The sequence below is a fragment of the Sminthopsis crassicaudata genome, chromosome 2 (genome assembly GCF_048593235.1).
Source record: "Sminthopsis crassicaudata isolate SCR6 chromosome 2, ASM4859323v1, whole genome shotgun sequence".
Classification (NCBI taxonomy): domain Eukaryota; kingdom Metazoa; phylum Chordata; class Mammalia; order Dasyuromorphia; family Dasyuridae; genus Sminthopsis; species Sminthopsis crassicaudata.
In genome coordinates this window covers 178,515,006-178,533,607 of record NC_133618.1, presented here as the reverse complement: position 1 = coordinate 178,533,607, position 18,602 = coordinate 178,515,006, and positions in this window count along the sequence as shown.

Genomic DNA, 18,602 nt, shown 5'->3' with positions numbered 1-18,602 from the left:
GCAAAGATGGCACTAGGCCAGAATTTCTCCTCCCAGAATTGTCTCAGCCAGGATTTCTGGAGAGCCCATAAAGAATCTCATCCATCCACAAACTGATAGTCAAATATCTTAAAAGTCTGATTTAAAAAAAAATTTAAAAACTGGTTTCTCAACCAGTTTAGGAAATCAAAAGCTGGACAGTAATCCCCAATAAGAGCATAAAATTACTTCAAATGGACCTTGTTCCCCAATATTCAGCTTCCATTCAATTAGTAAGCAGCAATAATCAATAAGCAGCATTCAGTGACGAATTAGAGTAGATAAGTAACATTATTTATTGAAAATGACAGGAAAGCCCAATAGAGGAAGAGGAGGAAAAGGCTTCTAGAGGAACGTTTGTCTTGTAGGTGCTAGGATTTGTCATCAGAATGAGAAAACACTTCCTTTTCAAAAGTAGCAAAGCAAAGGAGGTATAGGATTATTTCTAGAATTGCTGAAGAACTCTCTTTGATCAGAGAAAAGGGTTGAGGTAAGCATTAATAGTGTGGTAAGTGTCTTTTTCATAAATTCATAATAAAAGTACTTACAGCAGTTGAAAAGGCCATCAGATTTATTTTGTGCTCGGAATGTTTTTTTTTATGTTTATTTCTCCATAAAAATAATTTTATCTCCTCCTATTTTCAATATCTGTAAGAAGTCAATGATCTCCATTTCATGTTTTCCTCTGTAAGAGGGCTAGAGATCATCACATATGATCTTCCTATATCTCCTCCATTCCCTCCTGCATGAATCAAATCTTGACTTACTTTATTAAGAATCACTAGTTAGTTTCAATAAAATATTATGCAATTCTAAGTTAGAACTATTAAGTTATAATTTTCACCTCCAAAAGTCCTTCTTCTAGACCCTCAAAAATCATTGTCAATTTGGGAATCCTTTTGTCTTTGATTCCTCTTTTGCCAGCCTTTCTGTTTTACCTGGTTGCCAAACTATGTCTAAAATACAGTAATACCAAGGAAGACAGGTGAAAAGATAACCCTCTGGGTCCATGGTTTTCAATTTTCCCCTCCAACTATTTGAGTGGTAATATTTGCACATCCCTTCGCCTCTTTGGCCTTTTCTATTCTCTATTATAAAGTGAAAATTTAGAGCTAAAGAATTATTCATTCAAGAATATGTAGAAAAAGGCTAAATTATTCACATAGCAGGTAAACATTATATATGGAATTATTTTTTATTGTTATATTTTTTCTGGTTATACATATACATTGATATTTTTAATACACATTTCTTTATGAATAATGTTAGGAGAGAAAAATCAGAACAAATGAAAAAAAATGACAGGAAAAAAAGTTTACATAGCATGTGTTGATTTATATTCAATCTCCATACTTCTTTTTCTGGATGCAGATGACATTTTTTATACAAAGTTTATTGGAATTGCCTTAGATCACTGAACCATTTAGAAGAACCAAGTCTTTCATCATTAATCATTGAACAGACTTGCTGTTATTGTGTATAATATATTCCTCATTCTGCTTATTTTTCCCAGCATTAGTTTATGTAAATCTTTCCAGACCTTTCTAAAATCAGCTTATTCATCATTTTTTGTAAAACTATTATATTCCATTACATTCATATACTTTAACTTATTCAAGGATTTCCCAATTGATAGGTTTCTATGCATTTTCCAATTTTTGGTTACCACAAAAAGAGCTGCCACTAACATTTTTGCACATGTGGGTATTTTTCCCTCCTTTATGTTTTCCCTTGGATACAGACATCATAAGGGCATTTCTGCGTCAAAGGGTAGGCAAAATTTTATAGTCTTTCAGGCATAGTTCTAAATTGTTCTCCAGAATGGTTAGATCATTTCATAAATCCAGTAACAATGCATTAATGAACCAGTTTTCCCACTTCTCCTCCAACACATATCATTAACTTTTCTTGTTATTTAACCAATCTGAGAGTTATGAAATGGTATCTCAGAGTTGTTTTAATTTGCATTTCTCTAATCAATAGTGATTTAGAACATTTTTTCATATGAGTATAGATGGTTTTAATTTCATCATCTGAAAATTGTCTGTTCATATCCTTTAACCATTTGTCAATTGGGGAATGACTTGTATTTTTATAAATTTGACACAATTCTTTATGAATTTTAGAAATGAGATCTTTCCAGATCCAATGGTCATGTGATGACAATAGCTATCTATACCCAGAGAGAGAACTGAGGGTATTGAGTAGGGATCACAAGCTAATATTTTCACTTTTTTGGCTGTTGTTTGCTTACATTTTGTATTCTTTCTCTTTTTTTCCCTTTTTGATTTGAGTTTTCTTGTGCAACATGGTAATTGTGGAAATATGAATAGAAGAATTACATGTTTTTAACATATATTGGATTACTTGCAGTCTAGGGGAGAGGATGGTGAGAATAGAAGGAGAAAAAGATTTGGAACACAAGGTTTTGCAAGGGAAAATGGTGAAAATTATTAATGAATATGTTTTGAAAATAAAGAGCTTTAATAAATAAAAATTTAATAACTCAAATAAAAAATAGACCTTTATTAGAAATACTGGCTGTAAAAATTATCTCCCGGCTTTGTTCCTCCCTTTTAATCTTGTTTATTTTGGTTTTGTTTGTGCAAAACCTTTTAAAATTTAATGTTGTAAAGTTGTCTATTTTGCTGTTTATAATGTTCTTTAGTTTTTCTTTGGTCATAAATTCCTCCCTTTTCCAAAGATTTGATAAATATAGTATCCCTTGCTCTACTAACTTGCTTATGGTATGACTATTTATGCCCAAATCATAGACCCATTTTGATCTTATTTTGGCATGGGATATGAGATATAGACAATGCCAAGTTTCTGACATTATTTTGTAGTTTTCCCAGCAATTTTTTGGAAATAATGAGTTCTTATACCAGGAGATAGAGTTTGGATGTTCATCAAAAACTAGACTATTGTAATTTATTATTGAGTCACCTCTATCTACGCTATTTCATTGATCCAGCACTCTTTTTTTCAACCAGTGACAAATAGTTTTCATAACTGCTGCTGTGTAATAGTGTTTTAGGTCTGATAATGCTAGGCCACCTTCTTTTGTATTTTTTTTCATCAATTCCCTTGATATTCTTGTCCTTTTGTTCTTCTAGATGATTTTGTTATTATATTTTCTAGGTCCATAAAATAATTTTTGGCAGTTTGATTGGTATGGCACTGAACAAGTAGACCAAGAATTGGTATTTTTATGATATAAATGTGTGCTACCCATGAGCATCTGACATATTTCCAATTGTTTAGATCTTACTTTGAAATGGACAAAAGACTGGCCCCCTCATCCCTGGGTCAAGGGGACTCAGGCTTATAGGAAAATGTTGCTTAAACTAAATTAAGGAAGTGTTATGTTCAGACTGGGCCCCATCTCCTGGTTCATGAGACCCTGGACTTTCCAAGAAGTAGGTGTCTACATTGCAAAAAGGTTCCGTTGTGTACTCACTCTCGTCCAGACACTTCCCCATTGAAATAGCTGTGTCAGCGATTCCCCAAATTTGTAACCACAAGGCTGTACCCGGATGTGGCAAACAGGCTTAAAAATGTACCTCACTAAAGTTTCGGGGCTGATCTCTACAAGCCTGTTTAGTGGGGTCAGTCACCGGCCGGCTATAAATGATGCTTTAAATTTAATAATCTGGTCAGAGTTGTCTATCTCATGTCTGTCCATTTCATTGGAGGTTCCACCGAGATAAGTCTTTGGCTCAATCTGACAGTCAGTCCCTCTCCCTGGAGAGTGAAAGAGGTTATTGATCTTGGCGGGAAGGGGCACTGAGAGATGTTTCTCGGCCCCAGTTTCCAGAAATCTCTTTCTGCAGACCAGGTGAGTGAGACCCAAATTTTTGAATTCAGTTCAAAATTGGCACAGAGCATCCTGAAATCCAGTTCTGCTTAATAAGAGGGGCCCCTACAGCTGCCTGGTCTGATGAGTACTCCTGAAACAAGTGGCTAAGTTGGATGCAACATCAAAGCCCTTGTCGACCTCCACAGGGCGCTGTGTGATGGTCTGGTCTAATCTGGTTCCCTGGTAATATGTATTCCGTGTTCTGTCTGTGTGCAATTAGTTTGTCTATTCTGTTGGTTGCAGTCTGTGTCCTGGATGTTCTATGTGATTTGTCTGTCTGTTCTGTTGGTTGTGGTTCTTACCCTGTGTTTCCTGTATGATTGTTTGTCTATTGGTTGAAGATCCCTGTTAAAGATTTAAGATAAAATTGCCCATTTTTAATCTGTTGCACTAATTTGTAAGCAAAAGCAACAGACTTAAAAAATATATATAAAAGGTGAAAATAGAGCTCTGCGTGTATTTGTGTGTATATGTTTGTTTGCTTTGCATTTTGTTCTGTGTTAAAAATTAACAAGCTTGTAAGAAATAAGAATTCAGCCTCTGTGTTGCAGACTTAGAAAAATATCAGGCTGAATTGTTTGAAGTGGAAATTCATTCAGAGAAGTAATTCTTTCAAGAGTCACTTAGGAAAGGAAAGAAGTTTGAAAAAAAACTTTCTCTTTCTCTATCTCTGACTAACTACAGTAATCTTGTGCGGAAAAGTGAGAAAAGGGAGAGAAAAGAAAAAAATAAAAACATAGATTGAGAGGGATTTGAAAGTTTGGAAAATTAAATATATATATATATATATATATATATATATATATATATATATATATATATATATATATATATATATATATATAGAAGAGCAATTTAAAGAAAAGAAGTTTGAATGTAATACCTAGGCATTCTCTTGGAAGGCAGAAAAATGCACTAAGTGGGCTTAGGAGTTTAGAGAAGCTCCCCTTGGATTCTGGCAGGGGAAAATGTTCAAGGTGAAACAAACTTCTCTCCAAGTGTGGGGGTTCTGGAAAAAGCCCCTAGTCTGTTTTGCTGATTTAAAAGCTTTGTTAAGTTTTAAGAACAATGATTAAGAAATTTCGGAATTGGTTATTTGAAAATTTGCTTCTGATTTTAAACTTTTTAACCTATTGTACTAATTTGTAAGTAAATGGAACTTGGCCATTTTAAAGTGACAGGAAAGTTTTTCCTTTAAAGCAGTTTTTCAGAGCCTGCTAGAGTAGAGGGTAATAAAACATTATCTGATTGAAACTCAGGAAGAAAAAAAAAACACACAAACAAACATTTGATTAGGAATATTGGGGATAATTCTGAAATTATAGGAAATATAATTTTGCTACTGCCTTTGCATGCTAGATTTGTTTATTCTGAGTATAAGATCTTGGAATTTGTTTAATATTGATACCTCTATTACTAAAGAGGAAGGAAAGTAATACAATTTGAGCTCTGCCTGGACAGATAAGAGAGATGCTAATTGTGGATAAACACTCAGGCACAAGAAAAAAAAAAGAGGAAATTTTGTTTGATTCAGTTTATTTGTTAATATTGTAAGTTATGCGTTATGGAGTTATCTAGCTACTATGAATCTTAAAAGTTCTGAAGAGAACTGGAAAGAATGCAGGTGATTTATAAAGGGTTGATTTGAAGGAACAATTAAAGGTTTGCATGATTTTATGAGGTAAGAGAAAGGTTTTGGCAGCAAAAAGAATCAGTGGGGAAGAGAGCAACTCACCCACCCCCCACTGCTTCCTGCTACTTTAGAAAGTAGTTTACTGGTTTGGTTTGGTTTGGTTTGGTTTTTCCTGTCTATGATTGGCTAAGGGAAGAATAATATACTTAAGAAAGACCAGATCCATTTCTGTGTGCTTAAGAGTATAGTCATTTAAACCAAACCATCTAATGATAATGGAAAAGTATTCACACCTCAGCTGGTGCCATTGTTAAATCTTTCATGCCTGTCAAGATTAAGGCTGACTGGGAAATTCTTACAAAGTCATTGGTTCAGACTAGTTTTAGAATCCTAGGTAAGAAGTCCCATTGTATGTATCTTTCTGAAATAAAAATTTCTGGAAGCTTCAGATAATCAGCTTTTAAAAAATTATTTGCAGGACTAATTTATTACTCCAGATGCAATTTATTGATCTAATTTTGGGTCCAAATAATTTTCTGAAATATTTTTATTCAATTGGCTTGTTTAGTCATCTGTTAGCTACTTAATTCACCTGGAAACTTCTTTTCTTGCAGTCCATAATTTTAAAATAGAAAAACAAGCAGTTCACAGAAACAGAAGGAATATGGCTTATCTAAAAAAAAAAAAAAAGAGCAACAATAAGCCAACAGCAGGAAAAGAGAGCATGAAACATCAACTGTGCACCTAAGTGACTTGTCAGTTACTCTATGGTGACAACCAGCATGTAGTAATGGAAAGAACAGTCACTTGGAAACTAGGAGACCAAGAATTTAAATGCTAGCTACATGACCTTAGCTAAATTGTTTATGCCCCTGAACCTCATTTTCCTCCTCTGTAAAATGGGAATTGAATCAGAGGATCTTATAAGTTTGCTGCTAGCTCTGGACATTCTATGATGTACTATATATCCTAATGCTAAAACCTTTATGGCCTAAGGGATAGACTACTGGGTGTGGAGTTAACATGACTTAAGTTCAACTCTGACACAGTAGCTATGTGATCTTAGTCAAGTAATTTAATCTCTACATGTTAGAGGAAATCTCCAGGATTTCTCTACTAAATCATCTTGGTGAAAGGTTTTCCCACATGGGCCACATTCCATATCTTGACACCATAATACTATAGGATTCAGGCATGACACATATACAGATAATCTTAAAATAACATTAAACTAAATTCACAGTCAATCAGGAAGTTTGTATCACAGATAGGACTTCAACCCAAAGTTTTCTGTCCCTGAACACAGCTCTCTGTCCACTTCATTACTATATTTTAGAGATGAGAAGAAAATGACAGAAGGGAAATGAATACAGGATTTTTTAAATCAATGAATCACCATTTATTTTGTGCCATTCAGAAAGGTGCTCCACTCTGATCAACAGAAACAGCCACAAGCAACATGTCCAGTCCTTTATCTGTGACAAACAATAACCTCTACATACAGCACAATGATTATTTTTACAGAGGGTGCATTCCTGGTAAAGAAATTTTTGAATATAAAACTTGTAGACATCTCATAGATAGCAAAGTTCTGAACATTGTGTTTCTTGGTCTCAGATGTAACCAAAGAGAAGGGAGATTACAAGATAATGTATGCATTCCACTCCTAGTTTATTTTGTTCTTTGATATCTCTATCTCGGGTCATCATATATTTCATTACCTATTCTCTGCTGCTTGCTTTGTATAGGAAAACCTCTATCTGCAATTTCCCAGATTGGAGGTTGTTAGTTTAATGAAGAATTGGGACTACTTAGCACCCAGAAAAAAATCAAAAAACAAAAACATAGCCTCCCTCAGACCTTCTTTTAGCCATGGCTTCACTAGAAACTTTCATTCCCTTGAGCTAAATTTTTTCAGTTCTTTTTTGGTTTTTTTCATCCTCTATAATGGCTCACTTTGCCAAAAGTTCTTCAATGCTTTCTTTTTTTTTAAGTTCAAAGAAATAAGCCTTTATAGGTAATTTACTCTTATTTCACAAATAATTAAAATCATACCTAGGATGTGGGAAAAAAATCTTTCCAAGAGCATAACATCATTGAAAGTATAACATTCAGAATAGATGGCTGCATGTAAAGGATTTCATAGAAAAGATCTTTGTTTTAGTTTTTTTTTAATACCTTTTATTTCCCAGATATATGCATGGGTAATTTTACAGTATTGACATTTGCCAAACCTTTTGTTCTAATTTTTCCCCTCCTTTCCCCACCCAGATGGCAGGTTGACCAATACATTTTAAATATGTTAAAGTATAAATTAAATACAATACATATATATATATATATATATATATATATATATATATATACACACACACACACACTCACACACACACACACACACACACACACACACACACACACACACACACACATACATATGGATATATATATATATATCCAAACAGTTGTTTTGCTGTACAAAAAGAATCAGACTTTGAAATAGTGTACAATTATCCTGTGAAGGAAATCCAAAATGCAGGCAGACAAAAATAGAGGGATTGGGAATTCTATGTAGTGGTTCATAATCATCTCCCAGAGTTCTTTCGCTGGGTGTAGCTGGTTCAGTTCATTACTGCTCTATTAGAATTGATTTGGTTCATCTCATAGTTGAAGAGGGCCACATCCATCAGAATTGATCATCATATAGTATGGTTGTTGAAGTATATAATGATCTCTTGGTCCTGCTCATTTCACTCAGCATCACTACATATAAGTCTCTTCAGGTCTTTCTGAAATGATCATGTTGGTAATTTCTTACAGAACAATAATATTCCATAATATTCATATACCACAATTTATTCAGCCAATCTCTAATTGATAGGCATCCACTCAGTTTCCAGGTTCTGGCCACCACAAAGAGGGCTGCCACAAATATTCTTGCACATACAGGTCCCTTTCCCTTCTTTAAGATCTCTTTGGTATATAATCCCAGTAGTAACACTGCTGGGTCAAAGGGTATGCACAGTTCGATAACTTTTTGAGTATAGTTCCAAATTGCCCTCCAGAATGGCTGTACTCACAATTCCACTAACAATGTATCAGTGTCCCTGTTTTCCCACATCCCCTCCACCATTCTGCATTACCTTTCCCTGTCATTCTAGCCAATCTGACAGGTGTGTAGTGGTATCTCAGAGTTATTTTAATTTGCATTTCTCTGATTAATAATGACTTGGAGCATCTTTTCATATGACTAGAATCAGTTTCAATTTCTTCTTTTGAGAATTGTTTGTCCATATCCTTTGATCATTTTTCAATTGGAGATTGGCTTGATTTCTTATAAATTAGAATCAATTCTCTATATATTTTGGAAATGTCCTTTATCGGAATCTTTGACTGTAAAAATGTTTTCCCAGTTTATTGCTTCCCTTCTAATCTTATCTGCATTAGTTTTGTTTGTACGAAAATTTTCAATTTGATATAATCAAAGTTTTCTACTTTGTCATCAATAATGATCTCTAGTTCTTCCTTGGATATAAATTCATTCCTCCTCTTCCACAGGTCTGAGAGGTAAACTATCCTATGTTCCTCTAATTCATTTATAATCTCATTCTTTATTCCTAGGTCATGAACCCATTTTGACTTGACCTTGGTGTACAGTGTTAAGTGTGGGTCAATGCCTAGTTTCTGCCATATTAATTTCCAATTTTCCCAGCAATTTTTGTCAAACATTGAGTTCTGATCCCACTAGATTATTTGTCAAACACTAGATTATTAGAGTTATTGATTATTTTGTCCTTTGGACCTAAGCTATTCCCCTGACCAAGTAGTCTATTTCTTAGCCAATACACAATGGTTTTGGTAACTGCTGCTTTATAATATCATTTTAAATCTGGTACAGCTAGGCCCACCTTCACTTGACTTTTTTAATTGCCTTGAAATTCTTGACCTTTTGTTTTTCCATACGAACTTTGTTGTTATTTTTTCTAGGTCATTAAATTAGTTTTTTGGGAGTCTGATTGGTATAGTGCTAAATAAATAGATTAGTTTAGGTAATTTTGTCATCTTTATTATATTCGCTCGCCTTATCCAAGAGCATTCGATATTTTTCTAATTGATTAGATCAGACTTAATTTGTGTGGAAAGTGTTTTGTAGTTTTGTGCATATAGTTTCTGATTTTCCCTTGGCAGATAGATTCCTAAATATTTTATACTATCGGTAGTTACTTTAAATGGGATTTCTCTTTGTTACTGTTGAATTTTTTAGTGACATATAAGAATGCTGATGATTTATGTGGGTTTATTTTATATCCTGCTGTTAGAATCCTTACTAAATGCTGTTGGTACTTAACAATTCTTTAGCTCAGAGTTCACATCTTTACTTCAAACCTTAAAATGAGTTTACACCTTTAAAGAAGCTTGCTCATTGGTTTGTAAGGAATTCCCACAAGCTCCTGGAGTATCCACAAGCCCATTCTCTGGGAGGAGACTGAATTTTAGCTATGTTTGTATAACTGTGGGTAACTTAGAGAACAGTGGATAAAAAATAAAGGGAATAATTAAGATAAGAGAACTTTTCCAATTCCTATCAAGTCCCAGGTACTCCTCTAGATCTTTTACAAATAGTGAGGTGATAGATTATCTCAGAGAGGAAGACAATAGCAGCAAGGACAATGTGAAGGGGAAAGAAGGAAAATCCTTTTTTTTAATCAGATTTACCACAAGTTTGTCTATTTTATTGTTTTTTTTTCTTTCACAAAACCAACTCTTAGTTTTATTTATTAGTTCAATAGTATTTTTACTTTCAATATTATTAATTTCTCCTTTTAATTTTAGAATTTCAAGTTTAGTATTTGATTGGGGGTTTTTAATTTGGTCTTTTTCTAGCTTTTTAAGTTGCAAACCCAATTCATTGATCTTCTCTTTCTCTATTTTCTTCAAGTAAGCCTCTAAAGATATAAAATTTCCTGTTATTACCACTTTAGTTGCATCCCACAAATTTTGGTATTATGTCTCATTATCTTGAGTGAAATTATTGTGTCTATAATTTGCTGTCTCACCCAATCATTCTTTAAGATGAGATTATTTAGTTTCCAATTACTTTTTGTCTATTTAGGAGATCAATGGATCTAAAAGAACTACAAAAAGAACAAATTAAAGACCCCCAATTCAGTACCAAATTTGAAATTTTGAAAATTATATTGAAACTAAGAAAACTATTGAACTAAATAATAAAATCAAAAGTTGGTTTTGAGAAAAAAAACAAAAACAAAAACAAAAAATAGATAAACCTTTGGTTAATTTGATTAGAAAAGGAAAAGAAAAATATAGCAACTGACCAGAATTAAAAATGAAAAAGTTGAACTTATATGAATGAAAAAGAAATTAAAGCAATAATTAGGGGCTATTTTGCCCAACTGTATGCCAACAAGTCTGATAATCTAATCAAAATAGATGTGTATTTACAAAAATATAAATTGTGCAAATTAACAGAAGAGGAAATAAGTTATATAAATAACCCATTTAAAAATTATTTGAACAAGCCAATAATAAATTCTATAAGAAAAAATCCCCAAGGTTTATGCATTTACAACTGAATTCTACAAAACATTTAAAGAACAATTAATTCCAATATTTAAACTAAGGGTGACATTATCATCACTAATATTCAATATTATACTAGAAATGTTGGCTTTAATCAATAAGACAAGAAAATGAAATTAAAGGAGTGAGAAAACTCAATGAGAAAATAAAACTAACATCATTATTTATAGTGTAAAATATGATGATATATTTAGAGAATATTAGAAAATAACTCAAAAACCTACTTGAAGTAATTACAGCTTTAGGAAAGTTGTGTGATATAAAATAAATCCACACAAATCATTAGCATTTCTGTATGTTACTGATAATGCCCAGGAGTAAGAGGTTGAAAGAGAAATCCCACTTAAAAAATTAGATAAAATAAAATATTTAGGTGCCTACCTGCTAAAACAAACCCAATTGCTATATAAACATAACTACAAAACACTTCTCACAAAAATAAAGTTGAAATGGACTGACACGAGATAGACAGCTCTGACCAGATTATTAAATTTAAAGCATCATTTATTAGCTGGCCAGCGACTGACCCCACTAGACAGGTTAGTAGAGATCCACCCCAAACCTTTAGTGAGGTACACTTTTAAGCCCATTTGCCACATAGGGGTACAGACTTGTGGTTACAAATTTTGGGAATCGCTGACACAGTTTTTTCAATGGGGAGAGTGTCGGCATGTTTTGCAATGTTGTGACTTTGTTAAACACCTACTTCTCAGAAAGTCCAGGGTCTCATGAACCAGGGGATGGGGCCCAGTCTGAACATAACACTTCCCTTAATTTAGTTTAAGCAACATTTTCCTATAAGCCTGAGGCCCCTTGACCCAGGGATGAGGGGGCCAGTCTTTTGTTTATTTCACTCCCCCATTTCTGTGGTGAGACTTGTGATTCATCCGAGGCCACAGGGGAACAGGTCATCCGTAGGATAAATTACTTGATGGCCTGTATGTGGTCCTGGACATAGGTGACAAGGCACTTAATAACACAGGGGACTAGGAGGAGAAGGAGGAGGAACAGAAGGACAGGTCCCACAGTTCCAGAGAGGAGAGCGGTCAGCCAAGGGGCACAGCTATGGAGCGATTGGTACCAAGGCAGCAAAGCCTTGAGAACAGCCTCATAGTCATCTAAGCCTTTTCACAATGAAGCCAGAGACTCCCTAATTACACCTGAGCAATTTACATAGAAACAACAAGATTCTCGTAGGGCCATACACAAACCTCTCTGCTTCATGAACAATAGGTCTAATCCAATCTCCACTAGGGAGTCCACTGATTTTTCTAAATGGGTGATGAGACTCTCTACAATCCTAATGTCTGCATCCACTTGGGAGCTAAGAAGGCAAATGTAGGGCTGAAGAAACTGAGGCAAGATAGAGTCTGAGAGCTCCCAACATTCTATTAATTGCAAAGTTTGATTGACTGGACAGGACTCTCATCTCAAAGTACCCAGTGATGAATGTGAGTTCTCAATAACATGTATACACACATGGCTCAGCTACAGGGGCTACCCCCCAAGGCAGGGGCAGGGTCAGAACATTGAGAGTGAGAACAGATTCTCAATCTGGTTCTGACACTGGACATTCTGATAGGAGCCAGGAAGTCTGAACTCCCCCTTAGCTGGAGACTCACATTAACATTTATAATCTTAGAGCAAGTGGCCCTCAGTCTTCAATGAACCAGAGGGGAGGTTTGCAACTAAGAGGATTGAGGCAGAACAGTTAAGGAGACTGAGGCAGAACAATCCAGGGAAACTGAGTCAGGACAATTCTCAAAGTATAACAGTTAAGGAAACTGAGGCAGATCAATTTAAGGAAACTGAGGCAGAACCAATTAGGGAAACTGAGTCAGGGCAATTAAAGAGACTGTGGCACAATATTCCACATAGTCTTTCTCTCCTGAATAAACCAAAATAAAACTAAAAAAAAAAGAAAAAAAATGCAAGGACAGGTCTCTCTCTCCCTGATAACCCCAGAGTTAACAGCTATATAAAGGCTCCCTTGTTGCAAGCATGTCAGGTCCTCTGAAATTGGGGCACCATGTCAGCCAGAGAATCCAGTTTGAGATGGACAGGTCATTCACTGCGAGTTAGGTGGTCTGCAATCATTTGCGCACTTAACTCAGTCTCTGCTTACAGAGCAGCAGGGCTCAAGGCCCATTCAGAGGGGCAACCCTCTCCAGTAGAGAAGGGCTTGGATTAGCTTCACCTGTCCCCTCTCAGAGGAACAGACAGAGCTGCAGAAAGGATCAGATTGCAGAGCAGATTATGCACAGTTAGACCATCAAGGCAGGCAAACCCCAAACTTTTAGATGCCTGATATCAAACTTCAAGATCCTTTGAGATCACTGAAATACTAAAGAACTGGGGTTACAGGACTGGAAAGACAGATCAGAGAGACTGCCAGTTCTAAGACAGGTGTCTTAGGCTGTTTTCTGGCTGTTTCTTAAAAAATAATCCCAGGAACTGAGTTTGCCAGGGCAATTCTGACAGAATAAGGGGATCCAAAACTAAAGCATCTGAACTAGTGATTTAGGGGATGGGGTAGAAGTGCCTAAGGCAAAAAATATACCAGTTTCCCCAATGTTCTATCTCATTCTCTCCTTTTTTTTTCCTCATGGAAAGGAATTATCAAATTCCATATAAAAATCCCAAGAGTGTATCAAAATCCCTATACATTACAGACTAGTATAATAGTGTTTCCTAAAAATCCCTCAAACATAACATCAATAGTTATACAGATTTAACAAATCCCAAATTGTAAACACACAGTAACAGATGACCAGTCAAGGTCTAACAGTCAGACATCAACCATTCCCAAAGTCTCCCATTTCAGTCCAACAGATATGAGGGGACAAAGGTTCTCAGTCAAAACTGCATCCTGGCGAAGATGGTCGGTGACTCTCGGTCCATGCAGAGGGTGGGTGTGCCATGCTGACAATCAAAGCTGATCAAAGCTGTTTTGGGTCCCAGAAGCAAGTCAATATCCATGATCTGACACAAATCTCACAAATAAAGGTTAGAACAGTCTGAGATAAATAGGCTGGTCCACCAGACTGCTGCAAAATGTGAAGAGCCAGCAGCTTCCTATGTGAAGAGATGACAGCTTTACAGGACAGGCAACCAGCTGTAGTCTCAAGTCTTAACAGTGGTTAGGTCTCACAGATTGCTGTTAATTGTCCTCTTATCAGTTAGAAACCTAAAAAAACCCACAAATGCCCAATAACAGACAGATTTATTTGCCTAAGCATTTAAGCAATGATTACATATAATCAAACTGAAAACAGCAAGGTATATATGAGTTAACAATTCTATTGACCATTACTCTGATCATAAAGATCAGTTACAGGAAGAAAAATTGCAAGATTTCTTTTCATGTGGTCTTCCCCTTTTATATTAGAAATTTTGTTTTGAGGGACTCTATTTTAATTCTTTTTTTAATCCCCAGTATTTATCATAGTACCTAACATTTAAGAGATACTTACTAAATGTTTAATAAATAATTTATTTCATCCACAAAATAATAGTTCCTCATATTAAACTTTAATAAGTCATTATATTCTCCAGGTACAGGTTCTCTTCTCTTCTATTGACTCCTGTTCATTGAGATTAAGACAAACATTGAAAAAAGGAATCCCACAGGCTTAGACAGAGGACAAGCAAAACTTTCATGGCAATATTCTGAGCATTCTTCTTGGAAGAAAGTCAGGAGAAGAATAAGAGTAGTGGGATGGGAATAATATTTAGTGGTTATTGGGGATTCTCATTCTCTAGAGACCTTCAAAAAATATTGTCTTTTCTCTATTTCTATTTAGTTGTTTCTCAAATAGTGATTTTGGCTTCTGGATCTCTGTAATTGAAGTTTATAAGCAATGCCAGAAGACTGAATTTTAGCTATGTTTGTATAGCAGTGGGTAACTTAGAGAACAGTGGATAAATAATAAAGGAAATAATTAAGATAAGAGAACTTTTCCAATACCTATCAAGTCCCAGGCACTCTGCTAGACATTTTACAAATAGAGAAGTGATAGATTATCTCAGAGAGGAAGACAATAGCAGCATGGTCCATGTGAAGGGGAATGAAGAAAAGGCCTCCTACAAAAGCTGGAATTGGAGCTGATTCTTAAAACAATCCAGGAGACAGAAGTGAGAAAAGGAGTGAGCATTTCAGGGATATGTAAGAAATAATAGAAAATGGATGGTATCCAAGGATAATGTTTCAATTAAAATAGTTGTGGTAATTTTTGAGCAAACGAACTCAGGCAAATGATTAGATTGGAATCAATATGACAGAAGATTTGGAGTGAGATGAGAGAAAATGGATGCACCTAACTCAGTGATTGCAAAAGTGACATTAAATGCTTTTTGATTGATTGACTGATTGATCTTTCTTGGGCTCAGACTATGTGCCCTCAGCAACTTCTCATCCTTTCTGATGGCTAAAAGATTCACCTCTTGCAAACATTTTTGTAGATAGTGATCGTTTTATTTATTAGACAAAGGACTAGGTAAGGAGACTCTCTTCCTTTAAAACGTTTTAAATGTAGGAATTCTGTGTGTGCTAAAGTCATCCTAATAGAGGCTCCCAATGACCTTATCTCTTTGTGATCATTAGACCATGCTCCTTACCTCTCTGGAGTTCCTTCAGATTGGATTCTTCCCTTGTAAAAAATGTTTCTGAGATGAGGAGCAACAATTCTTCTCTGTGGACTGCAAGTTTACTCTAGAACAAAGCAGATTAGTCAATATTGTACAATATTGTTACTTAATAAGAAAAATATATTCTAATGTACATATAGATCTACATAAATTTATATGCACAAGTGTTTGTGTGTGTTTTTTTTCCTAATAATCTTACTAATATCCTTTATGCTTCAGGGTCTCCACTCTCCAATCCATCTTCTAAACAGCTGTCGAAGGAATATTCTTGAAACATGAATGACCATATCCCTTCTCTGCTGAAAAACCTTCAGGCATTCTCCACATATGGACTCATACTTAAGTTCCTTTGTCTGACATTTAAGGTCTTCCATTACTAGATTTCTAAAGACTTTTCCAATCTTATTTTACACAACTTTACTACATGAATTCTACATGAATCCAATAATCTGGACTATGTATTCCATAAAATTAGTTCTCTACCATCCCTCTTTATGCATAGACACTGGAGGTTTTTCATGTCTAGAACAAATTATCCCTTACCTCTTACCTTCACCTGTAACAATCTTTTAGCTCAAAGGCACCTACTCTATCATATCTTCCTATTGTTCCCCAATTATTTATTCTCTCTCCCAATTTAGAAAAAAAAGAGTATTGGTCTTGGGAACTTGAACTGAAGTCTCTCCCATGGCACATAATTGCTTTTTTAACCTAGACAAGTCAATACAACTCTCTAAATTCTGAAAACGCTCTTCTTTTTTTTTTATATTTTTAATTAATTTTATAATTATAACTTTTTTTTTACAGTACTTATGCATGGGTAATTTTTTACAACATCATCCCTTGCATTCACTTCTATTCTGAATTTCCCCTCCTTCTCTCCACTTCCTCCCCTAGATGCCAGAAAATGCCATACATGTTAAATGTGTTATAGTATATCCTAGATAAAATATATGTGTGCAGAACCAAAACTTGACTAAAAACTTCCACACTGGGGAAATTAGAGCTTCTGTCCATATATAATATATAAATATTGATATATATGAACCCATTAGATTGTACCTCTCTATCTCCTTTTTGTGGATTCCTATCCAGACAAATCTTCTAAAAGTAGACTTCCCACAGTACTCTATCCTGAACCCTTCTATCTTCTTCCTCTATACTATTTCAAGTGGTAATCTCATCGGGTCCCATGTATTTAATTCTTGATTCTTTGTTGATCTTTCCCAAATCAACCTATTAGGCCCTAACCCTTCTGTTGCCCTCCAGTCACCCATGTTGATCTATTATTCAAACATCTCAACCTGGATGTCCAGTAGACATCTCAAATTCAACAAGGATAAATTCAGTCTCTCTCCATCCTCCCCAACCTAACTTTGGTATTGCAGAGATTACCCCTATCGTTCCAATGTCCTCAGCTCCCTACTATATCTCATAACCCCATATTCAACATGTGGGAAAGACATGGATTTTTTCCTTTTCAACATTCCTAAGATTTATTCTAGACATCGTCTTTTTGATACTGCTACCGTGCTATTTCAGACACTTTTCACCTAATAATTTCACCATCATCTAATGGGTTTGCCAGTTGCTTCAAGTGTCTCCCTATTCTAATCTTTCACTCAAATATCAAAGTGATTTTCCTAAAGCATAGTTCTGACCAAGTCACTACCTTTATCAGTGAATGCTAGTATTCATGATCACATCCAAAATCAAATATAATTTTGTCTTTTTGGTGTTCAAAACCCTTTAAAATCTCACCTCTCCCTCCTACTTTTCGAGTTTCTTTATATTTTAATGCTTTTTCATCCAGTGAATCCAGTTTCCTTGCTGTTCAATGAATACAACACTCCATCTTTCCTTTCTAGGCATTTTCTTCTATGTGTGGAGTACTCTTCTCCATTATCTCTGCCTTCTAGATTTCAAGGTTTTTTTGATATGAAAATTCAATTTCTATCCTCTACAAGTAACTTTTCCCAACTACTCTTAATACTAGTGACTTCTCTCTGTTAATTTCTATTTATACTACATATAATTTGTTTGTATATTGTTTTCTGTATTATTCTATGAGTTCATTGAAGGAATAGATGATGTTTTGCTTAATTTTTATATCAGCAATGGTTAGCAGAGTGTCTGCCACATGGTAGATGCCTAAGAAATGACTCTTCAGACACAAGAACACAAATATGTTATTATATATTCTTCATGTATATGTGCACATGAAATCATCTCAAAGTGAGGGACCAGTTAATGCTTGTTTTGGTATCCGTAACACTTCAAATAATACCTGATACTTGGAAGGACATAAATTAATACAAATATATAAGAAAATATGAAGAGACAGAAAAACAAAGAAAACAGAATTAATTAAATACTATACTAAATCAACAATAATAGAAACAATACTTGAAAAAAACCCAGGAAATTTGAACAGAAATGGATATAGAAACTAATTACATCTATTATTATTTAAAGGAATTTTCCACTCTCTAAATAGTTGCTTTCTTGTCCAACAAGGGCAGAAAAAGGAGTTTCCTATGAAAATGCAACTTATATTTGACAACTTAAGAGAAATCCTCTCAGATAAATGCTGACATATTAGAAATCAATTCCAAGGAAAAAACACTGAATTATGACTATAATGCTGGACTATAGTATATCATTGTCTATCAGCTCTCTCTCTCTCTCTCTCTCTCTCTCTCTCTCTCTCTCTCTCTCTCTCTCTCTCTCACACACACACACACACACACACACACACACACACACATATAAATATACATATATTTTCAAGGAAAAATATCATTCCAAGAAGGGATTAAAAACCTAGGAAAAATCACACAATGA